This window comes from Eurosta solidaginis, chromosome 5 (assembly GCF_040869045.1).
Source record: "Eurosta solidaginis isolate ZX-2024a chromosome 5, ASM4086904v1, whole genome shotgun sequence".
Classification (NCBI taxonomy): Eukaryota; Metazoa; Arthropoda; class Insecta; order Diptera; family Tephritidae; genus Eurosta; species Eurosta solidaginis.
The window spans coordinates 65,787,954-65,814,776 of record NC_090323.1 but is presented as its reverse complement, the minus strand read 5'-3'; the positions used below and the strand labels follow the sequence as shown (position 1 = coordinate 65,814,776).

Here is a 26,823-nt window from a genome sequence, read left to right as displayed (position 1 = left end):
ATTTGAGGCGTTTAAAATTGAGTAGGCAAATCTTCGGTATCAATGGAATCCTTGGTTTTAAACTTTTTTGTTTTCGAAATTCCGATAAAATGAATTGCTTTAATGACATTCGTAAAAGATTTGTGATGAAAAGGCTTGTCCTTCCCACTATATAAGCGTGGAGAACCGAAATAACGGAGCATAAATATTATGATATTATGGGCCCTTTTTGAAGGATCAATCGATGAGGAGATATTTGTGATGGCTCAAAAGAGCTAATAAACTCAATCGGACATGCACAGCTTGGGACTCTTCTGTGTTAATAGAGTGATAAGTTGTCTTGGTTCTTGTGATATTAGCATCCTCATTTTAAGGTGCCTAAAATGCCTTTTCTCAAAGCCATTTATAGTTTGTAAAAATAGATTCAATATTTGGAAGAAACAATAGCTATTAAAGCTTCAGGTGATGTCATAATTTCTCAAAAACTTGCAAGAAAAGAAATCAAATCTGTTAGTAAAGAAATAGGAATTTTGCCATAATTAATTTCCAGAAGTGGTTAGCAAAAGCTGCTGCTGAAGTGTTTCCGCCCTCTCATATTTCTAAAGAGAGTAAATTTTTGTACGTAAAGCCGTCTGTAGACGAAAAAGCACGCATTTACTTCAACTGCGGCTGTTCCAGCAAGTAACAGGACAGCATCACCTTTGGGATGATCATTACACCTTAAATTCTTAAGGGTTCGGTCTAAACCTTGCAGCGACTGTTTATGAGTCATGGTGCACACATCGCACACCCTCACTTTGGCCTGACCATTTGCTTATGTTGCACATCGGTTTATCAGATGTTTGCAGACAGTGGTCATTTAAAGCGGAGTTGTACATCCACTAGACAAAGGTTATCCGTGGTATCTGAGAAAGCAACTGCCATAGTGATTTCTCTGTTTGCTCTTACATCAATTAATATCAAATTAAATAGAAATGTTTTTTCCGGTTCCTCCAGGCGTCTCCAAAAACACCAACCCTAAAAATAACATAAAAGAATACTAAAGGAATAACAGCCAAACCCAAGTCTGCAATCAAACTTTACGTGTTGAAATAATCTGAGTTTTTAAGACAGCCATAGTTCTGAGAGTGCCATTTGTCTTGTTTTTTTTTTCAATTCCATATATTACTGGTGCTGTTAGGACTTAACGTCATATAGCTCCTTACCTATTTTCATTATTCCATTTGTAAAGGATGTTCCACGCCCCTTCTTATCACCCCTTATTTTCGTAGTGGTGCTAGGGATTGATCCAATTTAACTCTTTACTGGATTTCAATGTTCTTGCAATACTTCCAGATTTATGCTGTATCAAACATTCCATTTGTATGGTAGGTGCCACTCCCTTTCTTTATATTGAAGTTATGTTTAGCCAATGACCATCTTTGGAAGATTTCTAGTGGGTGATTCAAATTTAGTTGTGATCGGCCGATCCGTTTAGGGCGCAACCCGGATTATACCTTCATACAAACATTCATAATTTTAACATTATATATACATATAGATAGAAGATGTGGATATAGTGAAGTTAACAAAAAAATTTAACGGCGGAAGATTAATAAACATGCAAAAGAACAACAGCCAAACAACTCTGAAGTCAAACTTTAGCTGTTATAATAATCTAAGTTTGTACGGCAGCCATGGTTCTGAAATATCCCATTTTTAGGGAAGATGCCACGCCTCCTTTCCCCCAATTCCCTAATTCCACATTTTACTACATTTTTTGGAGGTGTTAGGACTTAACCTCATATAGATCCTTACCAATTTTCATTATCCTACCATTACTACATCCAGAAATATGCAGAATGAAAAATTCCATTTATATCGGAGGTGCCATGCCCCCTTATCCCCCACCGCACGTTTTCTTGGGGATGTTAGGGATTGACCTCATATAACTTCTTACTGAATTTCAATGTTCTAGGTTGAATACTATCAGAGTTATGTAGTACCAAATATTAATTTTGCATGGTGCCACGCCCCTTTTATATAACGATATTTCTTTTAGCCTATGACCATCCTTGGAAGGTTTCTAGTGGGTTGTGCAAATTTGGTCGTTTAGGACGCAACTCGATCTATACCTACATACATACATACATAATTTGAATTTTATATATATATATTTACTAACAGAACCGGCAGACGTTGTTCTGCCCTAAATTTGGTCTATCTGCATACATTTTAATAAGCTTTTTCCGTATAACTCTGCCCTCCCCCCTCAACACTATTTCCTATATAATAAAAGGATATTTACTCCACCCTCCGTCTTTTTCGCTTCATCTATCTCCATCTTTGTCTCATTCTATCTCTTTCTCAGTCTCCTTCTCTCCTTTCTCTTCTCTCTTCTCTCAAGTTCTTCATATTCTTCTTCATCCCTTATTTCCAGTCCCAGAGGGTGGTATGTATTTGGTTCCAATCCCCTTCCGAGTCTCAGTCCCAGTCCCACTCCGAGTCTCAGTCCCAGTCCTAGTCCTAATCCTAGTCACAGTCCGTCTCTGGTATACTTCCCGAAAAAAACGATCGTAAATACTAATATAGGCAAATTTATATACCATACTAAAAATTTCATGGCAATCTTTCTATGCGTTCTCGAGTTATGGAGTGACAATCAAAATGTACACTTCTTTTTATTTATTTTTTTCAAATTTAGAATTTTTTCTAAAAAAAAATCATAACTCCAGAATGGCTAAACCGATTTGGGATTTCAAAATCAACTAACCATCATCTCTCCTTCCTGTATCTATCCTAAAAATTTCATGGCAATCTTTCTATCCGTTCTCGAGTTATGGAGTGACAATCAAAATGTACACTTCTTTTTATATATATAGATTATATAATTTATATGATTTAAAATTAACATATTCCAGGTACAGACAAGCGACTAGCCAAGGACGATCTACCTGAATTTTTTCAGTTACTTAAGATTCGTAAATAAAAAAAAAAACTTCTGCTAAAGAAACTAATGTGGAAGCGTTGTGATTTTTCATGGTTTTTTAAAACCCTAATTTTTTGTACATGTTGTGGTTAACTTTGAAGAGATCTGATATATATATGAAAATTATTTTAGCAATGAAAACTATTAAGAAGGGTATTAAATAATCGGCCAAAATTTAAAATTTTCTGCGGAATTCTTGTTTACAACTTCAAGTCGTCTGTTAACTATTTTACTAACAAAGCTACAGAACGAGATTAAATTCTATAACGATAAATACGAAGACTCTATTTATTGAGTTGTGTGTTGAGAACAGCCACCAGCACCAAATGCTGTGAAATGCTTACAGGCCCATAAAATGAGTCCACGTCATCCTTAAACTTATGTGAGAGTGCCCCGTACAATATGCACCACCTCTGCAGATACTTATGGAATCTACGTCAATAAACAGGAACATAAAATTCGGCCAGCCATTTAGAAATATCACTAGTACTTCCGTTAGATGATATCGATGGAAGTTATTGATTTTACGTTTCAGTTATTCAGAATGAAATTCAGCTATAAAAAATAACCAATTTTGGCTACAGTGCTGATGTTATCTACCCCTGTGAAAAATCTTTATTCCGGAATGGAAACATCTTTCCCGCTTATATTTGGGACGCCTGGTTTATTTGCATGACGACATTTTTATGTAAGTAAATTCGTATACTCATATTAAATTCATAATCATATGTTCACCTATTCATTGATATTGCTTTTTTTAAGTACAAGTTATCAATGGTTTGAGAAAATATCTGTGGCAATTTGAAAAAACAACTTAATTCGAGTTATGATAAAAGGGATATTCTGGCTTCATAACAGAAATATGTTACAGATATCCCTGTGCTACTTACTTGTAGCCCTAGCGCCAAATGGCTGCTACAAAATATAGGAAGTTACAATGGTGAATTGTGGCTAGCTTTTCAGATAAAGGTCTATGTATCGCCATTATCCTAACTCGAATTAAGTTGTTTTTTCAAATTGCCACAAGATATCAATTTTTATTCGATTTTCAGCTTAGTTTACCATTCGATACGTAATATTCTTAGGGCCGCTTTTTCAAGTAAGCTTTAAAGTTTATCGGTCCAATATAAACAATTTTTGTGAAGAAACTTTAAAAGTGCAGATAAAGTTTAAAATTCACATGAAAAAATGGCCCCTAATCTTCAATAAATGTTGTCTATTTGAATAGCCTCTTTTAAAAATGCTTGAAGGAAAATAGGAAATTTCTGAATTTGTCAATTATTTATTCAAATATGTGTTTTAGTTCAAAAACTTTATCCGCGGCTGTATGACATTTGTCAACCAAAGGTTAAGATTTGAGAATAAGAATGGTATCAAAAGTGTTTATTGGGATGCAAATTTTCTGTCACCCCAAATAGATATCTAAATATGTGGTGCAAATATGTTCATGCCTAAATGGTTGGGAAAACTCAATGATGCTTAAAGCAATTTTAAACAAATTTATGAAATATACACTTTGGTGTTCTTTTGGTTATACTCGTATGTGCCTGGTAAACATATGCAGTAATCAGGCAAAGCAACTGCAATTAGTGTGGTTCTTATAAACATACATAACTTGTGGTCCCAATGGATGACGGTCAATGGATATCGCACACTGGTAAAAGGTGGGATTTCTCTATGAAGACCCAACAAAACGAAATTAATTATTTTATATCGAACCTAGCCAGGTTTTATTTTGTTGTGATAGACTGAAGATAACCTTGCTAATCAAATTTTCATAATCTATCAGTGAAAATTTGAACTGGAAATGTTGAAACTTTCCTACTGTACTGTAATGCTAATACTCGAAAATTTTCAAATGATTATTCAACACAAGGCGTAACCATTTTCTGTACTTGAAGTTGTTGTGCAATATTTAAAAGTCAATTGGCAATCAAATGGAAATAAGAAAATAAATAAAATAATTGTATATTCAAAATTTTTTTTGTTTGAGAAAAGAAATAAATATGTATGAGGGCAATTTGAAACTATTTGTATAGCGAAAATTGGTGCACTTTTCTGGTGGTAGTGCAAATAGCCAGCGCCCGGGTGTTCTAGTCCTTCGGTTTGCTAGCCCGACTGGGCGAGAACAATTTTCTTGGCCCCTGGAACCTTTGGGCATTTGGATTTTGTCGCCATTGCGACCAACAACCCACATTTTGAACCATTTACTTTCGTACCGATGAAAACCGCTGGCGGGTGTTGAAATATGTTCCATATTCTCTGCTTACCGCATGCAAAGCTCCATACGCCTCGAATGACTCTTTCTCGAGTATTCCAAAACGCATATATCTATCTTGCTCGTGGAATAGGAATTTAACTTTATTTCTCATCAATCCAAAGTTGTAGGAGTTGGCTGAATTATTTTGAAGGCTGAAATTATTCTCGCTGATAAATTCGGTTTTCAACAAGAAGAAGTCAAGAGAATCTATACGAATAGCGTTTGCGATTTTGATAAATTAATTTTGCACAACCCAAATTATATAGTCAGTCCAAAACAAGATATTTCAGTTGCCAATTCTATCTTGTTTGATTTACCTTGGTCATAAACGGATGTATCCAATAAGGTGTGAATAACAGCCGGGTATGTACCAATTGTAAGGGGCTATTGTGTCAAAAAATGTAAACAAACCGAGTTAGCATATCGGGGTGAAAGTCATACCGATGTATAATTTTAATTTTGATTATAGTTAAGCTTGAAATGTTGTTTAAAAAGTGAATGCTTTTATTTGAGTTAATTGATTGATATTATATATTTTAATCCCCATAGAAATACCGCGCGTTTCCAAAGATCCAAGCCTATACAGAAGCCTAAGAAACTAGCAGTTTCTGGAATCTTGAAGCATTAACTGGCTGCTGTTAGAGGCATTACTTCTACAGATAAAGTGTGTGCTATATGAGAACCTCGCACAGCACGCCAGGTTTTAGTCTAGAGATTACCCAGATGGAAGTTTAGCCAAGTCGATTTTTTGTTTTTGTGGCGATAAAGACACTCCGAAGATTTTGAGGAGTGCTATCGATCCTAATGGTTCTTGGCCAGATATAGATACGTTCCGGTAACAAGCATCTAAAAGGTACAATACCGACCATCTCGAGAACTATTTGATTTGACCACATTGAACCTTCTAGGCCATCCCACCGCAACCCTATAGTTAAATGAGGAACTTGGTGTCGACATAGCCTCGGCTGCCAAAGAAACAGGATTCGCCGCGGGAAGGTGAGGTTGGCAACTGGGTTGGAGAAGCTTTAAATTGCGCCGCTAACTCGGAAGTGTAGCACTACACAACCCCTTGGATAACTTGAGTATTTTAGTTGCCTCTTATACTCCAAGCTCTCTAACCCACGAGGGGTTCAAGGTAGGTAGTCGACGCGTCTTTTTAGGTTGTCTACGTTTTACTGTAAGACATAATACAACTCGTCTTCGATAAATCCGTTATCCGTGCATTAGTTGGCAAAAACGTTTATCGACCCTGTATAAATGAAAATTAAGGAGAAAGAACGTTTTTTAAGAATCCCAAATATATTGCATTGTTTAAGCTTATATCTAAGTATATAATGTTTGGTTACAACATAGATGCTGTTAATAATTTTTTTTACTTGTTTGTCTAGTCAACTTTAGCTCAAATATAAAATACATACATTGATGTACTCATCTTTACATATTTACATAAATGCCCGCCAAAAAATGTTTGCCTTCTCTCGCCGCTGAAGGGAAATAAACTTATCTCGGCTTTCATCAAACTTTTACAATAATTTATTTCAAAAGCGCCATATTTTAATTTAACTACTGCCAATTTCAGAATTATGCTAAAGTTCGCACAGGTATTGCAGATTTTGTTTTGAAATGCTGTATCTACGTGTAATTCAACGTTTATTGATAAAGGATTCCAGGTTCGAATTCGAGCTCAAGGCCTATAACAATACTTATTATTATTATAAATATTGTTTTTTTTTTTTAATAATTGGAAAATTATTTTTTAGTGTGGAAAAGAACATAGAAAATGAGTCACATATCTGCCATAGCTGCACAGGTATATCTATTTCGAAGGTTGCTAAACCTAAGCTAAGGAATAGAATGAACAATTTATCAGTCAAATAAACCACCGCCATGAAGCTAAATAGTTAGCTCAGCGTGCCTAAAGCGTACTGATGAATCTATGGCAGGTGTTTGAATAATTTTCTATCTTCTATTCCAAAAAAAAAAATAATAATAATAATCATAAAAGTTATTGCTATAGCCCCTGAGCTCGGTTTCGAACCTGAAAAAAAACTTGAAATTCCTACACAACGTTGCTTTTGTATTAGGTCAATGACGTAGGAAGTGCGAATTGGAGAAAGAAACGATTGAGCACGTTTTGTGTTCGTGCCCTGCGCTCGACAAGCAAAAACTGCCGCTATAAGCAGTGGCTCAGATATCAGATCTGAGAGCAGCAAGTAGCAGAGGTCGTCGAAACTTCTAGTATTTTCCAATAGAAAGAAGCTATTTAATAATACAGATTCGGGGGTTTGATATGAGTTTTCAGTTTGGTCGTTAAAAAAATTTCTGGTGGCACTATGGACTCATTCAGTCTATGTGAGCTTTAACCAACCTAACTTAACCTACACCATGAAAATGAAATTTTTAAGGAGTCCGGCTATTCTACAAAACTTTTTTGCTACACATTAATTGAAGTACTCTTTAGTTATTACGACTGTTATAATAAGTTATGCTTTATAATTACCTTGCTTTATATTTATCAGAATAAGTATTCCTCTTAAGTTATGTATGATCGTTTACACGATTTCTTTGCCAGGTTTTTCAAATTTTCTTTATGAATGCGAAAGAGGACGAGAAATTGTGTAGTTTGCCTGACATACGATGCAGGGAAGGGAAGTGTGAGTGGACGGGTGCTAGTAGGTTCATTTCGCGCGATTTGCCTTATGGGTCGCGCAATTAAAATTCTTTTCACTTATGTAGGGAATATTGGTATAAATAGATATGTAGAAGTTAGTACGTTGTGCGCGCCTATCTCACAAATCGAATGCCTGTCACAAAATATTTAAATTTCCTTCATCATCAGGATAGGTACATCATATGCGGCGACAATGTTGACATCAAACTGATTTACTTAAACAACAGCCAGGAGAGTGAAAAGAGAGCTTAACAAGAGTTCGGTAATGTGTGCTGAGACAACACTAGCCAAAAAAATTGGAAAAAGCCCAGACACAGAAATGAACTTATTATTTTTTGAAGGGTGTTGAGTTCTGAATACTGAATAGGTGTGTTCAGAGCTCTTGTTTTTGAGATATTCTTACATAAAAGTACGAAAATCACATTTTACAGCTGCATTCTGTATTGGCATAAAAACTCGCTAGAACAAGTGCACGTTTTTACTTTAAGTCATACTTTTTTATATTGTGTTTGGAGTTGTGTAGCAGATAAAGTAGTCGATATAGCTCCTTTTGTCTTAAATATTTTGCTTTATTAGTTTAATATAATTTTATTTAGAACATGCATAATTTGCTGAACCCTCCTACATGCAGTTATTTAGTGACTAATGTGCCCTAAAGTAGACTTAAAATTCGTGAAAAAATCCTGTACGGAGAAAATAATTTAAACCCAATACAGTTCAAAGAACAATCACCCTATAATGGTTGTCAACGTCAACCATCACTTCGTTTCGTCATCGACATCAAGGTCACGTCAATGCGAACTGGTATTTACTAAAACAATGTATTGACGTTGATGTGCTATCGATAGTTTTATAGAAACACTATGATCCCTATACTTTTGACAATTGCTTCTTTAGAATTTTTTCAGTGGTTGTTTGGCAACTAGTTTAAAATTTGTGATCGGAGAGTGAAATTTCGAGTGATGACGAGTGCAAGGAGATGTTACTTCTCCAAAGAAAGTTAGACTGGGACTGAATATTCCCCAGCAAACATCAATAAAACAGTTAGGGTTCTTCACATACAAGCAAAAGCCCGACGTCTCAACGTACTCGAAAACATGGAAATCTACAAACAGAAAACATTCGACGGTAGAATAATAAACGAACAGATAAACACAATTTCTGACATAATATTCGAGCCTTTAAAACTTGTTTACAAGAAACAAAGTAATCACACAGGTACAACAGACAAACACAAAACACCAAATGAACACAAAATAATTAACGCTCAAAACAACAAACCCATAAAGATGGTCAAACGACTAAAATCACGGACTTTTACCTGCCTCAGTCAGCAACAAAAATCGATCAGTAAAACCCACCCTCGGTTGTGAATGAGCACACAGCACATACACATACCTATATATCCACAAGCATCATTTTTAACAATATCTGTTCATGTACTTACGAACTATAAATATAGGACAAATGACAACAACAGATCAAAAAGAAGATCGACACTGATGATGGCATAACACCGAAACCGGTTTGTCTCGAAACAAAATTTTACAAAGGATGACGGAAAATCATTTCAATATACAGCATCCATGGAGTGTCCTTGTCGCTACAACAACAACAACAACTGGTAGTTCCTTATCCGTTAGTTAGATAGATAATTTATTGAGGATTGCACTGCGACCATGTGAATTTGAGCTAATTTTTAAATTTTCAGGTAATTCTTCAACCCGACTAGGACTAGTATATTAAGTATTAGGATTCTTCTAGTATACAACTAGTTAGTTTAACTGCAGGGCACTTGTAAGCATAAACACAATAACCTCACGAACGATAACATTCCGATGATACCACGCTGTTTACAAAAAAAAATTACAGCAGATTTCGTTCAAGATTTTTATTTCGATTTCGGCTCCAGTTTAGATTTCCGTTCCGTATTCGGATCCCGATTTCGGTTTGTGTCCATAGTACCATTTTGTTTTCGGTTTCTTATCATTATTTCCCCTTTTCACCCCTATTTTTCTTTCATTTTTGTTATTGTCCTCTTCCTTTTGATTCCCTTAATAGCCGAGACTATAACCGAACCGAAAGCCATAAGATGTGTTCTCAACTTACTTATGAGCCTTATTTTTTTACACTTATACACATACAAATTTGCGGGTAAAAACGGACCATCTAGCAGCAATTAGTAAAGACTCGTGGCGGTGATAAATAACTCGCTACAAAACGGGTTGTACTGAATAGCGGGGACACAAACCTCTGTTGGTCATAGTGTTTAACCTATAGCTGAATCGGTTGCGATAAATAGTGGACACACACCCTTTTTGGAATGTGAATAGTGTAGGGATAAAATGGAGAGACACATCTCACTTGGAACTGAGTATAATGCATTCTGAAATTTAGCAATACTACATGGTGCGCAGTACATAGGAACATTTAGTGCATATACATTAAAAAAAACAGCTTTCATTGGCGTGATGGTTATTATACTGCTTCTTGTTCCTCCCCTTCCTCCACTCCTTCTTTTGCATGTTCTTAACATTTACTTTTCCTTTTCCCTTAATTGTTTATTTATTGTTCTATATCTGCTTTTTCTCATTTCGCTCATTTTTATAACTATGTAGGTAAGACTGGGTCGATTTATTAACCGATATCGCGCCATCGATTTTTCGATAGGATTTGGACTCAGGGAAAAAGGTTCCATTACACGTGCCCAAAAAACTAGTTTTCGACAGTGCGAAAAAACAATGGCGAAAGCGTAAATTTTTCGACCAAAACACTCCCCAAACCCAAAAAATATTTTTTTTAACTGTTATCGCCAACGTTTTTACAACAGTTTTTTGAAAAAAAAAAAAAAAAAAATAGCGACAGAAAGATGCGCTAGAGTCAGTTTCAATTAAGCAGTTTTTATTAAGACGCTACCTGGCGAGCAATAGCAGTATTATTTATTGTGAAGTACTTTAATAAAGGCTATTTTTCCTTTATTCAATATTGGACTTATTTATTCAACAGTTTATTTATTCGAACTTAGCAGAAGGTTGCAAATTAGAGGATTTGCAGTAAATTCGTTACAATATAAAAAATCACTAGTAGATAAGCTCAGAAGGACGAATGGTGAAACAAAAAGAAATAATGAAAAGGAAAATAATAACACCTGGACGACTATGACATATACTGGAAAAGCAACATATAAATTGGCAAACTTCTTTAAAAAATGCAACATTAAAACAGCGTTCAAAACATCGAACAATCTAGGACAGAAACTAAGAACTAACACTAACTCAGAGGACCCGTTTAGCAGCCACGTCGTATACAAGCTTACCTGCGGATGCCAACGTAGTTACATAGGGCAAACAGGACGGCAAATAAGAACGAGGTTCACAGAGCACATTAGAGAAAACAACAAATAAAATAATTAAAAAATAAATGTTTAGTTATCAGGTTTTATTGAAAACAATAATTACATGAAGTATTAATAATATTAAAGGCTAGAAAATAATTAGGTAGGTCCTAAGTACTAGTCATCACACTCCTCATCAATCTAGGACGTTGATCAGACAATTAAATAAAAGTGTTGGGTGCGTGAAATTTCTAAAAATGTGAGGCGTGGCTTAACCTGATTAAGATTCAGTTGGTCTTATATATGACATTCATTATTTTCAAGTTTTTAGTCTTTATTTAATTACCTATTATTTCTCATTCTATTTAGTTCGTTTAGTGACTCATTATTACAAAGACTCTTTCCTGACAATTTGTTACAAACTAAGTCCTCAATATATAGTCCTTCCAAAGACTTTACTCGACTCTGCGCCACGTATGCTTGTCCCTCCCCCAACTCCAAAATATCTTGATGTCCTTTTACCGGAATCCGTTGGAAGGACAAGGTGGAAAACGATTTAAACTCCCTAGGCGCCGGTTGGCAGAATGAAGGAGCGACTGGCGCGCCTTTTGGATGTTCATAACCGTTTAAATGGTTAAGCGCCAATTAAGTAAGTAAGCAAGTGGCTATTTTTGCCATTTTCTGAAATTTAATTAACAATAAATAAATAACGTGTATTTATAAGAATAAATAAAAGAATTATATTGGAACGATTTTTCGTCATCCCTCGTCAAATTTGGTTTTGAGACAAACCGGTTTCGGCGTTGTGCCATCATCAGTATCGATTTTCGGTCTGATCTGTTGTTGTCGTTTGTCCTGTATTTATAGTTCGTACGTACATGAGCAGGAGCAGTTAGACTCGAACGTCGCGAATCACATGGTCGAGAATGAATGTTCGCCAGCAAACATCAATAAAACAGTTAGGGTTCCTCACATGCAAGCAAAAGGCCGACGTCTCAACGTACTCGAAAAAATGGAAATCTACAAACAGAAAAATGTCGACGGTAGAATAATAAACGAACAGATAAACACAATTTCTAACACAATATTCGAGCCTTTAAAACTTGTTTACAAGAAACAAATTAATCACACAGGTACAACAGACAAACACACAACAACAAATAAACACAAAACAATTGACGCACCAAAACAACAAACCCACAAAGAAGGTCAATCGACTAAAATTACGGATTTTTACCTGCCTTAGTCAGCCACACAAAACGATCAGTGAAAACCACCCTCGTTTCTGAATGAACACACAGCACATACACATAACTAAATATACACAAGCATCAATTTTGACAATACCTGCTCATGTACCTAAGAACTATAAAGACAGGACAAACGACAACAGCGCATAACGAAAATCGACACTAATGATGGCACAACGCCGAAACCGGTTTGTCTCAAAACCAAATTTGACAAGGGATGACGGAAAATCGTTCCAATATACATTATTTATCCACCCTGTCGGAAAAACAACAAAACAAAATAAGTCAGAATAAAAAATATAGCTTATTCTACCAATTTTTAACAGCCGAATTTCGTATTGCAGCACTCGTCGTCACCAAAAACTATGTTGACAAATTTTGCGTCACGCTACGTCAACACAACCTCAATATTGTTTTAGCCGATACCAAGAAAGCATCAACACCTGTCAATAGTTATCGAATTTGACAGCGTTGATACCATTTCATGAGCATCGACACTAGTTTTCTCACTATTGACAACCAATGGGGGTGAATATCTCAAATAGCAAAGAAGTCTTCTAGAAAAGAAAACTAAAATAAGCATAGTAATTATATATCAGGAAAACTTGTTTCTTGCAATTTCAGGTACAAATATCTCTAAAACAAGAACCAATTAGAAATTCTGACACCGCACTCAGATTCTGCGTTCCAAAGATCTTTAGAAACGTTTTGGCATTTTTTGGGGTCTAAAATTTGTCGGTCTGTCCTCTTGGCAGTGGTTTGGCCTGTCCTTCGAGTATATTTTGCCGCTCGGAGTGTCGTATAATGTAGATCCGCTAGTTTGTTAGGAAAATTAAAAAAACAAAACAAAAAGCAGAGAGGCTCGGTCTTTTCCTCCTTAGAGATATATACCAGCAAATTACTATTATTATTGTTATTACAAACAGTAAGCTCTTTCATTAGGAATGTATACTGTTTTTGGCTTATACTGTTGAATATTCTGTTAAAGATTTATTTGGAGAAATGAAATGGTATGCTTGCTTTTTCGAACTTTTGTTAGCCATATCAAAAATCATATCTTGGTCCAACATATGCTTCTATGTATATGTATATGGCATTATTTGGCGTTTGTGAGGTAATGACTGTCTTAAGGCATGTAAGCAGTATAATTTGAGGAAACCGTTTAAGATAAACGATCACGCATTAAATCAATTTACGAGGATATTGAAATATTAATCAAAATATACACATGATACATCTAAGCTAAACACTGTTCTAAAATAAAGCGGAAACACATCAAAATATTTTGGCAGAAGGCAAAACTTACAAGTTTATCGAGGATTTGCTCGCAACATGTTATGGTCCGATGAAACCAAAGTCGTTTTAATTGCTCCGATAGGCGAAGACCACAAAATGCTTCTTTTGATCTCAGATATGTTTCCTGCACGTTGTATTGGATAAAAGAGAATATGGATGCCAAATTGTATGTAGAAATAATGGGGTCGCCTAAGCTACTATACTCAGTAAGTTGCCTCAGTACCCTGACCTTAGTCTCACTGAGAACCAAATTTTTTTGTGTATCGGGCAAATAAGTTTTAAAGTGAAACTGGAGCCGGAACTAAAGTTAAATTTGATTCTCGCAATGTAGCTTCCGTTGAATGTAGTTCTGATAATGACACTGTAGATATGCTCACATAGGTTACTTTTCTTGACTTTCCAACCCCAAGTACTTTTGTAGTACAAATATAGCAGTCCGTTGAATGGCACTTCACTGGTGTAATAAATTTCATATGTCGCCTGAATAGATAGTTTCAGAAATTAGTCAGATATGCATTAAGAGGGCGCAAATTCCTAATTTTTACAACGCACCTTTTTTCCGGTTTCCGAAAAAATAAATTCGACTCGACATGTGGTGCACACAGTATTCGGTGTCCATGGTCTTTCATTGTTTTTAAGCTCAATTCCAAAATAATTATAGTATGTAACTTTCTAAGGATTTGAAAACACACGTCGCATCCTTTTAACGATAAATTGACCGCAGATGAAACAGAACATATCTGGATCATTTGTACTCTCAAACTCTCTCGCACTTTAATTCATAATATATTTTTAAGTAAATGACGGGTTATAAACTGCAATTATAAACTGAACTGTATCCGACGAGCCTTGCAGATATTATGAAGGAACAAGGCTCATGTACTATTATTTATACTTATATCAAGTAAAAATTCAAGCTAACCTAGACAAAAAGGTTCCCTAGTTCTACAAAGAAAACACTACCTGCCTTAAAAATATGCTCTTGCTTGTACCTGGGTTTGAGAAAACGACACTAACAGTTTTTGTATCTTATGCTTATAACTTTTGTATTAGTCCATCGATTTTGTTGAATGAATGCTTATTTTTTTTTAATAAAACAGAGCTTAGAGAAAAAAATCTGGAAAAAATAAAAAGTTTTCGAGATCATTCCTGGCAAAAGACATTTTTTTTCTATATTTTTTCAAAAAAAAATTTTAAAAATCTGTGATGATTGTTCGTTATATTTGAGTCTGCACGACCAAGCCAAAAAGGTGTACGCACAGTTTATAGCAAATTTTATTACCTTTTAAAAGCTTCAAACCGAATTCTCAATTCGTTCTTAAGATATTTATCATTAAGGGGACCCAATTTTTTTTTTTTTTTTTTTTGAAAAAACGGTAATTCGTAAATTTCTCAAAAAAGTTACCATAGAATTAAAAATAACCATTTCGGAATCAGGGGTGATTTTACATAGGAATTTCATAATGGCGTATCTGGTACAGAAAAAAATTGGAATTTTTCATCCAGTGTAATTTTTCGATGTACATATTTGCATGTATATTGTGTAAGTGGCTTACTCACCTATCACAACGAAGATCTTGGGTTCAAGTCTCGGGAAAAGCAACAATAATATAATTTAGAAAATGTTTTATTAAGAGAGGTCGCAACTTGGCAATGGTTTGGTAAACACTCTGAGTGATTTTCTGCCATCAAGAGCTTCACAGCGGAAATTCATCCACCTTGTAGAAGCCGCTTGGAGTCGGCATAAAACATGTAGCTCCGAAGCTACCGGGCTTTGATCACCTCGGTTATATATTGCATCAACTTCATATTTAATAAATTATATAGAGGGCTTTCATTGTATCACTTGACACTTCCGGGACTCGGTATCCATTCCTCAATCCGTGCTGAATTGTACGTCACCTTAAACTGTGTTATTCTCAAATCCTTTAACTGGCATCAAGGATTTTGGTAAAAATCTTTAATTTGTAAACGAAAATGTAGAGCGAGGAATTAGTTGACAATTTGTCGTATAATTTATTCATCCAATTTCTTTTAACAAATCTGTTTTCTAACATTTTTCATTTTTGTTTTAGGCAAATTTGTCTTTCCTTTGGCCCAGATTAAATGTTAACCATAATATATTTCATTGGATATATTTTCAACAAACAAATAAAACAAGTACCCACATACAACTTCTCACTCACCAAACAAAAGGTATGCACATATTTACTAAATAACAGCAATGTGTTCTAGAGTGGTCAGAAAAATGCGAAAAGACGAACGTAATATAAAGTCATATTATGATTAGAGACCGGATTTACATACAAAATGAAAATAAAAAATCTTGCCACAATTACCCTTCGAAAAGATCAAGGCCGGGCATCTCTTCCAATTTGTGTCGTGCCCCTTTTTGTTTTTTTCTACAAATTTGGGGGACGGGACCCTTACGGTGTATGCCCACTCCAAACGGCATCAGCGTAGTAAATACAAACCATTTCACTGAGAAACTTTTCATGGCAAAAATGAAGGCAAACCATTGCCGCGGACGACCCTGCTGTAAAAAATGTTTCTAATTGAAACACGTTTTTCTAAATGTTTAACGTAGGACGTAGGTTTTGCTTCAACCTCACCACAAAATCTGCGCCTATAAATATGTGCTCCTGAAAACATTGTTCAGTGGCTGATTAGGAATTTTACCAGGCGGCTAGATTGCCGGCACGGTAAGCTATGAAATTTATTAATTTTATTTCTAGTCCTCGGCAATCCTTTGGCTTTTGCTTCCTTTTATCCAGAAATTGTACTATCTATAAGATTTGGAGCATATTGAACCACACACAAAGTTTTTCGCAGGCGCACAAGGATCTGGGGGAGACCCGAATTTCCTATGCGAACCCTTAAAAAGATATGAACTTCCAAAAATATAGAGTTTCTTCTTCTCGTTTCACTCTAATGTTCGCAAACATATTTAATTGGCTTAAATATATAGATAAATGACAAAGTTTGGAAATGTCCAAACTGCATAGTGCCAGTGATTGCAGTGGAGCGTGCGCCAAAAAGTATTTCACTGTGAGTCATGTTCATAATGAATTGAGCAAACATTTAAGCACAGTTTTTTCTTTTTGATTATTATACTCAGCTGAGCAGAGCTCACAGAATATATTAATTTTGTTCGCATAATGGTACCCCATAACGGCATAAACTAATCGAGATAGATATAGACTTCTATATATCGAAATGATCTGGGGAAAGAAGAAATTCATTTAGCCATGTCCGTCCGTCCGTCCGTCCTACTATCCGTAAACACGGTAACTTGAGTAAATTTTGAGGTATCTTGATTAAATTTGGTATGTAAGTTCCTGGGACTAATCTCAGATCGCTATTTAAAATGAACGAAATCGGACTATAACCACGCCCACTTTTTCGATATCGAAAATTTCGAAAAACCGGAAAAGTGCAATAAATCATTACCAAAGACGGATAAAGCGATGAAACTTGGTAGGTGTGTTGACCTTATGATGCAGAATAGAAAATTAGTAAAATGTTGGACAATGGACGTGGCGCCGCCCACTTTAAAAATTTTAAAAATGTGTAAGCTGTAATTTGGCAGCTGAGTATGTAATGTTCGGTTATACCCGAACTTAGCCTTCCTTACTTGTTATTATTATTTTTTTGATGCTAAATGCTTGCATACATACATAAATACCATATTATTTGTTAAGTAAAATATCTATCATTTTCTTTTTTGTTTTTGTTTTTTTTCTTTGCTGTGATCGGAGTGAAAAATATGAACAGTTGGTCAAGCTATGTCACTTTGATATGTTGTTCAAAAGGAAAACTTTTAATGAGACATTAGTTAAACTTTATATTTCTGGTACGAAGTGAACTAGAAGTAACAGCATACGGTGTATGTGAATGTATGTAATGTTGTCATAATCACATATTCACAAATGCATACACACATACATTATTCGTACAACCTGCAATACTCTTATGAAACATTAATTTAATTTCGTTTCGAGTTCAATATTTTATTGAAAAAATGCAAGTTTAAACTTTAAAGCAATATGAATCTAAGCATTTCTGAGGTTAACACTATGCATTTTTATTTATATGGCTTCAATATTTTTCAAAAAGTTCTCAATCGTTTTTGAAGCTTTCAAAGAAAAGTAGATTTATAATGCTATTAAGATTTCTGTAAAGATAATACGAATTAATCGTAGATAGCAGTTTTCATAAACGATTTTATTGTGGAGTTTCTAGTTAGAGAGAAATTACCTAAAGTTTAAGTCAAAATGTCCCGTCATTTCGAAATACCCCTTTTCTTTGTTAAGTTTGAAAACTCGGTAAATTATTATTATTGATATACAAACACGCTCAAAACCATAGCTAACGAAAAGAAAAATGTAGGTAATTGAAATATCCTACACGATATTCTTTTGGTTGTTTAGCATATGCAGAGTGCATCACACAATAACTAGATAAGAGGCATAAATCGAAACAGTTGTAAGACTCTCAAATTTACTCAAAGCTATATAGGTCATTATGGGCGTACTAATGGCACACTACCTTTTGGCGTCACATCCTTATAAATTAGGCCTCGGCAGTAACAGCAGATATAGGTCAGATGTCGAGGAAACAATTAAGCTAATCTAAAAATCCTACGGAATTATTTTATAACATAAGTCCTGATACCTAACTGGGTTTTGCAATTTGTCGCCCAACAAGGTCTGCTAACAATATAAACAAAATCAGTATATAGCACGATCCGGGAGGAAAGACTCATAACTCGAAAGCATCAATTTTGTTTTTTACGATGTATTGCATTAATTCGTTCTAGAAATTGGTAAAAACCTATGATCGGTATTTTTATTACTTTTGGAGTTATGAGCAGTTAAAGTTTTTATTATTTTTGTAGCAGTGCTTCACCCCATCCAATAGGCACGACCGATCAAAAATTGTCATCTCTATCGTCTAAAGGACCTGTTTTTGTTTTTTTGCTTCATAGGGCTGTGTTCTCCGGCGCCGTATTTACTCACAATGCTTACGGAGATGATTTCTTAAGCCCCTGGGAGGTGTGACCTCGTCAATCAGATGTCGGTTGGGATGTCCAGGTTTCTGGGTATTCAACAGAAACTGTTTGCTCAGAATTTCATTTCTTTCCTGATGGGTCCCTAGGTGGCCTTAGCAAACCATACATATTTGTAATAAAATTATATTGAACTAATAAAACAAATATTCAAGTTTGCCTCAACCATTACACTGTTTGCCGCAACCACAAATATATATTACAAAAACACAAACATTTATCAAAAGAAAATATCGGAAAAAAGGTAACGGCGTTTGTAGGAGAATTCATTGTGTTTTCAAGTTGTTTATGCCGAATATGATAAGAAATTGTAAATTTTAATGAAAATAAAAATATCACCATTCTAAATTCGGTAGTGCATTACTTACACCTAAAAAATATGTTTAGGCACATCCTCTGTGTAAATTTCTAACATAAATACGCGCGACGTTAATCACTTCCGAGGTTTAGTTAAATTATTATAATATTATTAGCAGACCCGGCAGACGTTGTTCTGTCCTAAATTTGGTCTATCTGCATACATTTTAATAAGCTTTTTCCGTCTAACTGTGTCCTCGCCCCTCTACACTTTTTCCTAACCTTTGTATTCACTCTTCCCTCCGTATTTTTCGCTTTATCTATCTCCATATTCGTCTCATTCAATCTCTTTCTCAGTCTCCTTCCCTCTCTTCTCTTCTCTCAAGTTTTTCTCATTCTTCTTCATATCTTATTTCCAGTTCCAGACGGTGGTATGTATTTTGTTCCAGTCCCATTCCGAGTCTTAGTCTCAGTCTCAGTCCTAGTCCCAGTCCTAGTCCTAATCCCAGTCCCAGTCCGTCTCTGGTCTACTTCTCAGAAAAAAGCATCGTAAATACTAATATAGGCTAATTTATATTCCAAATTTCAGGCAAATCGAATAGGACGTATGTAAATAGGTATGTGGGTATTATCAATTCATGTCTTTATTTCGGCTTCTCATGCATATTTATCAGTTTTGCCAGGTTATTGCGACTAAATCGAATATCACAATGAAAATTACTTTAAAGCTCTCAGCAACAGCTTTCATTTATTATCCATATTCTATAAACACATCCTAGGGGTACCCGGGTCCACGTTTTGGGCTATATCTCGAGACCCTTGTCACCCAGCGGTATGAAAATTACCCTCTACTAAAGCACTCATCAACAGCTTTCATTTATTATCCATACTCTATAAATACATCCTAGGGGTACCCGGGTCCACGTTTTGGCCTATATCTCGAGACCCTAGTCACCCAGGGGTATGAAAATTACCCTCTACTAAAGCACTCATCAACAGCTTTCATTTGATATCCATATTATATAAACACATTCTATGGGTACACGGGTCCACCTTTTGGCCTCTATCTCGAGACCCTAGTCACCAAGGGTTACGAAAATTACCCTCTACTAAAGCACTCATCAACAGCTTTCATTTATTATCCATATTCTATAAACACTTTCAAGGAGTACCCGTGTCCACGTTTTGGCCTATATCTCAAGACCTTTGGTTCATTCTGGAGTTATAGCGTCAGGAAAGAAAACCCGAATTATTTTTATATTATATATTCTCAAAAAATTTATTTCATATTTGTTCAGCTGACGTATTTGTATTTTAAATTTTTCCGAAACATTTTGGGGGAGGTATTAGAAGTACAAAATCGTAAATATCTTGCATAGAATTGTGATTCAGAATGGAGGGTGAGACATTCTTATGTTATTACATATTATATTTATAAAATCAAAAACAAATTTAATTAAGACTTACCATTTAAATGAAGTCCGTCGTAAACCTTTAAACTCCAAAACAGGGTTTTACTTTCAATCGAAACACTACACGAAATTATTTCAATTTTTTTTAAATCACTCGTATCTTGTTAAACAATATTTAACTGTAAATTACCAAACTTCATTTTATATATTTTAATATCTTTTTTTTTTAAGATATTTTTTAATTCTTTTTTATGTTCGTTTTCTTAATGGTTTTGCTGTACACTATTAATTTCTATAGTTAAAATCTTGCCTAAATTAAAAATGGGATTTAAAATTTTGGTCTGTCATAGACATATTGAACACAGTTTTCAGCTAAAATAAGCATGGACAGCGTATTCGCATGAAAAGAGATATTGATTGGCGCTGTGAACAAATTTTTTTGAAATTTTAAAAGTTCACCCTGTTCCTTACAACTGTGGTTACTTGACTCCATGTATAAAAAATGGTAATTTTTTACTTGACAAAAACCATTGTGAATTCATACAAGTGCAAAATCTTTTTTCTATTCCTCCATTGCCATACCTACCTGTCAAATAATAACTGACAGGGAGAACGGCTGTCGCGAATGGCCAGAGAATGGAGGAAAGGTTTGTTTTTTGCTCACGATTATTAATTTGAAGTGCCAGGAATTGCCCATTTGTGTTTCAACTCAGCTTTTCTTTTACATGTCTATACAGAAAATCAGACTACATATTAATATTAATTTCTAAAATCTAGTTAATAGATTGCCAGTTAAGCAAGTATTTTAAAATACTTAAATATTGCAATATACCAGTCGTTTACAAAAATGTTTGAAAAACACTATTGAACAAATAATTTAAGTAATCGAACAGCGATCGAACAGGTGATCGAGACTGTTTACTATTGTGAACCTTTTTTATATAACATTCGCCACTTGTATGAATTCACAATGACAAAAACTCTTACAATAGCACAAAAATTGTCAAAGGAGTACCTGAAAACGCGTTTTGATCATAATCCGGTGACAGATAATTATCATTCAATTCTATTTAAAAGTTATTAGCAAACGTTTTGTAAAAATTCGCAGTTTTTTATCAGCCGTCAATTTAAAATTGAGTGCACAATCTTTTAATAGAACATGAACATACTTATTTAAAGAAAATTTACTTAATTTCGTTCTTAAAAAAGTATTTAAATCTCGCAACATAAACGAATAAGTAGTTAAAGCGGATTTGGGCTCCTTAAAGCAAAGGAAGCAACAAGGCTACCCACTCATACACTCGTATTCATGTTGAGTAGTTTTATAGTTTGTAAGAATGTCGTAAAGAAAAGTTGTTTGCATTAAGACAGATGTGACGGCCAAAATGATGCAAATCTTAAATGTTAGGTGGCCCTAACTGATAAAGCCGTTTAATTTAATAAACCCTAAACCGAATAGGGATATCTCTAACCCCAATACTAATAAGTATGCAGGATATTCAATGATAATCAGTTTAAATCAAATTTAGGTTTGTCTTCGCAATGTCAGCATAAATAACACTACTCGACACAAAAAAATCTACAAAAATAAAATAGGCCCTTAAATAAAAATAAATGTAAGGTGCGATAACCTCCGAAGAGATCTAAGGCCGAGCTTATCTTCCAATTTGCGTCGTGCTCCTCTTGATTTTTCCCTACAAATTGGCCGGACGGGACCTACATGTTTTATGCCGACTCCGAACGGCATCTGCAAGGCAGATGAGTTTTCACTGAGAGCTTTTCATGGCAGAAATACAATCGGAGCGCTTGCCAGACATTGCCGAGGGGCGACCCCGCTTAGAAAAATTTTCTTCTAATTGAAAAATCTTATTTCTAAAATTTTGATGTTGCTTTGCCCGGGAGTTGAACCCAGGGCATACGGTGTGATATGCGGAGCACGCTACCATCACACCACGGTGGCCGCCAAATAGGCCCTTCCTAAAGTAAAATTTTCTCCTGATTCCGAATATGACTTCCATTTTCTTGTAGCAGATCTAGTTTCCGAGATATCGGCGAAAATGTGAAAATTCCCAATTTTTCATATAGGTAGGGCAAAAATTTGTAGTTTTCATTTTTTCGATTCGTTGTTGAATTATAAATTATACTAATTTCCATAAAAATTTATTGCCTTCACCTCCTTTCATTATATTCAGTAGTTTGGCCACTATGCCAAAAACGTTGAAACATTTCTGAGAAAAAAAAAGAAATTTTTTACAAAATTTCAGATTTAACCACTTTAAAATCGTAAAAATTCTTTAGATGAAGAAAAGTTAGCCCTCCTATATTGTAGGTAATTTAACTACGAAAATTTTCAGCATACCAGTACAACAATCAGACGTGCCGTTGAGACTATAGCCCCGTTAACTTGCAAGCGTCTATCCTAAAATTTTAGTATTACTTTGATAAAATTGGCGAGACATTTTAGTTAGTCACTCTACCCTAGGGTCTAATAAATTTAAAAAGACGTCAAGTATTTAATTGTCACTACTGTTTGTTGTAAATTTTGTTTTCCAAATTGTAGTGCAAATTTATACATACTATATCGGTAGATGTGTTTACGAAATGGCTTGTTGCAAAAGAGATTTTAAATGTAAAAATAATCCGGATGATGCGCCTCCTGTAGATTAACTTTAGTGAGATGGGTATCGGGTAAAGGTCATAACATGAAGTTTGGTGTTCCAATGATGGGGACTGAACCCTTTAACTACGACCAGTGCTATTTTGCGTGAGAGACCTTAAAGGTAAAACGAGAAAAAAGATATAAGTTATCCAAATGTGGCATCAGCTGAAAAGCCAAAACTACATGACCATAATTTACCCATACCTAGGCCGCCTATAAGTTTTGAAGCCTCAAGCGAAAGTGGCTCCGAAGCAGATAATTCAGACACTGAACAAGAAGGAGATGTCCCACATCGAGTCTCACAAGCCGCACTTAATGACTTGGCCAGAGATTTGAAATTATCGAAATTTGATAGCGAATTTCTAGGATCTCGTTGCAGCAATGGTGCAGCCTGGGCCCTTCGACAAGTACTTCCAAATTTCGAAATAGACACAAGACTTTCTCTTCTTTTTTACTAAAAATGAAAATATTTGCTACTGCAATGATGTTCAAGGTTTATTTGAAGCACTAAAATTAGAAAATAAAGTGGATGAATGGCGCTTGTTTATATAGTTTAAAAGCAGCATTACTCCATAAAGGAAATTCGTTACCGTCAATAACAGTGGCACATTCTGAGAATACTAAAGAAACTTATTTAAGCATATCCAATTTACTTGAGCTCATTCAATATAAACAATTTAATTGTAAAATTTGTGCGGACTTAAAGGTAAGCAGTTTCGGTGGTACAATTTAAAATAAATAGTATATGAAATACATCCCAGGTTGTAGCTATAATTCTCGGACTTCAAGGAGGTTTCACTAAATATTGCTGTTTTCTCTGTCTTTGGAACAGCCGTGCTAGGGAAACCCACTATATTCAGGAAAACTGGCCACCAAGAGCTGAGTACAAACCAGGTGCCTTCAATATCGCAAACCCGCTTTTAGTAAATCCCGAACGAGTTATTTTGCCAGCACTTCACATCAAATTAGGATTAATTAAAAATTTTGTAAAGGCTTTAAATGAGGACGCGCCATCCTTCCAGTACCTAACGAAATTTTTCCCTAAAATAACTCAATCCAAATTAAAAGAAGGTATATTTGTTGGTCCACAAATTAGAAAGTTGCTGAAAGACGAAATTTTTGCGAATCATTTATCATCAGTAGAAGCAGCGGCTTGGGACAGCTTAAAGCAAGTCGTTAGTTGATTTCTTGGCAACAACAATGATCCCAACTATAGAGAGATGGCCAAAGCCTCGTTGAAAAACTACAGTCCTATGAAATGCAACATGTCCCTCAAAATGCATTTTTTGCATTCACATTTGGATAATTTTCCCGCAAACCTAGGTGCTGAAAGTGATGAAGTCTTTCACCCTGACCTCATGATTTTTGAAAAGCGTTACCAAGGTCTTTGGAATGCAGAAATATAATAGAAATAGCAAATTGTTTAATTTCTCGCAACTTTTGACAGCAGACCACCAACTTGAAACCTATTTTAAAAAATTAAAATCGGGCTCATGTCTTTTTAAATTTAAAATACTTTTTTAGAGATAAAATAGTGTTTATGTGGACTATAACAGACTTAAAATGATATTTAATTTAGAACCATGTTTAAATCAATAAAACTCTATTTTATTTCGACTATGATTACGGGCCTATATGTTTTAATACTCTTTTATTTTTGGTTTCATCTATATGACTTTCATTTCACACTCATTATTTTAGATCATGTACTGTGCAAAGGCTATCATAACTTTAGTTGTTTAACGGTGGGTTGTAACAGTTTTAATGAATCGAGATATATATATCAAACAATATCTCACGATGGAGTCATATAAGTACTTTCACTCCGATAACTGAAGCAAAAAAAAATGATGTATTCAGAAAATTTGATACCTGTATTACCTTGGACCAATACAAGAATGATTTTCGTTTTGGCTTAATCGAATTATAACATTGAAAATTTGTACGTATATCGATATCGAAAACGGGAAAAAATGAATAGTTTAATCACGAGTACTAACCAACGAGTACGACTTGCTGTGTATGGTAAAATAAAGTTGTTAAAGCTCCGGTTTAAAAAAGGTTTTCGGCATTTAAAGAATGTCAAACAAAGGCTAGATTTAATAGAAATAAATGTAAACTTTTACAAGTCATAAACAAATCCGGTTCCTACCAAGCTGAAATTTGGAATCTTTGCTAATATATACAGGTATACTACTTTCACGATCACGCGTACTTATCAAACACTAATCAGATGACATTTAAAACTTCTGCACTACCTTACCTGCTTAATTTGGTAAGTTCCTAAGTAAGCGTAGTCATCTATAAATTACTATCACATCACGATATATGTACCTACATTAGGGTGGCCTTTCTTTTGTGGAGAAAAAAAGTGTTTAAATTTTCGATCTCACCCCCTAGAAAAAAACGAAAATATACAAAGTCTTATGTCCATATATAAAGATTCAAAAGTTGCGTAAGAAATTTGAAGTCTTGAAAAAGGACGTGTTCATATTCCTTTATCCTAGAAATATTTACTTCTTTTAAAGGCAATTTTCATGTCTCTAATTCCTTGCTTTTTATAAACGGTGGCCGCCGTGGTGTGATGGTACTATGCTCCGCCTAACACACCGAAGATCCTGGGTTCACTCCCGAGCAAAGCAACATCAGAATTTAGAAAAGTTTTTTTAATTAGAAGAAAATATTTCTAAGCGGGGTCGCCCCTAGACAGTGTTTGGCAAGCACTCCGAGTGTATTTCTGCCATGAAAAACTCTCAGTGAAAACTAATCTGCCTTGAAGATGCTGTTCGGATTCGGCATAAAACACGTAGGTCCTGTCCGCCAATTTGTAGGGAAAAATTAAAAAAAGGAGCACGACGCAAATTGGAAGAGAAGATCGACCTAAAATCTCGTGTGAGGTTATCGCGCCTTAGATTATTTCTTTTGATTAATTGCATAGAAAAAATACCAGCACCCGTCACGAAAAAAATACCCAAAATTAAACAAAAGTTGATAGCGTTTTGAAACTTGCACATCATTATAGTCAAATTCAATGCTGCTCAAAATATTTATATGGAAGTTCGAATCACAATACATGTACAAAATTGCATGTGCACTGAAACTTTTTTTTGTATTTAAAAAAATATATTTACAAGAGTTTTATTGTTTGATGTCGGAAAAATTGAATATTTGGTTTCAAGTTACAAAATATTTGCTTAAAATGTTACGTCAATACTTATATCACCAACATACATGAGCCATTAAACTTAATTCTGAAAGTAACGAAAAATTATATTGACCTCTAGCCTCAACTTTTGTGGGAACATATTTTATATACATATATCTTCGGAATTTGGGGTTCAATAATCATACTAAAAATTAATGTAGAGATTTCCGCGAAAGTTGCATTGGAAATTGAATTTGAAAACTTTTGAAATTCCTAATTAGAGGGCTCCGCGTGGTTTGTTTTAAATGTGTGTTAAAATTTACTAACATATATTAGCAACAGATATTACTGAGGTGCTGAAATACCATTTGAATTTAATAAAAGGTTTAACAAGTAAATGATAGGCATGGTTACTTTACGGTTCCCCCCACGTCCAGTCAAAAAATATCTCATAACCAAGAAAAATAATATACCGAATTGAAAT

General features: G+C 34.8%; 1 protein-coding gene across 14 annotated transcripts in view; it reads right to left on the bottom strand.

Annotated features, from left to right (window-relative positions):
- Positions 1-26,823, bottom strand: part of gogo (golden goal) — a 595,526-nt gene that overhangs the window by 539,880 nt on the left and 28,823 nt on the right. Inside the window, exon 3 of one of the 14 annotated variants that reach the window (XM_067791434.1) lies at positions 1,185-1,475. The exons of 12 other annotated variants lie outside the window; for them this stretch is intronic. The gene's annotated coding sequence lies outside the window, so the exon portion shown is untranslated. Of the gene's footprint in view, positions 1-1,184; positions 1,476-20,590; positions 20,780-26,823 lie in introns of those variants that run through there. One more of the 14 variants, XM_067791430.1, reaches the window with a different exon arrangement.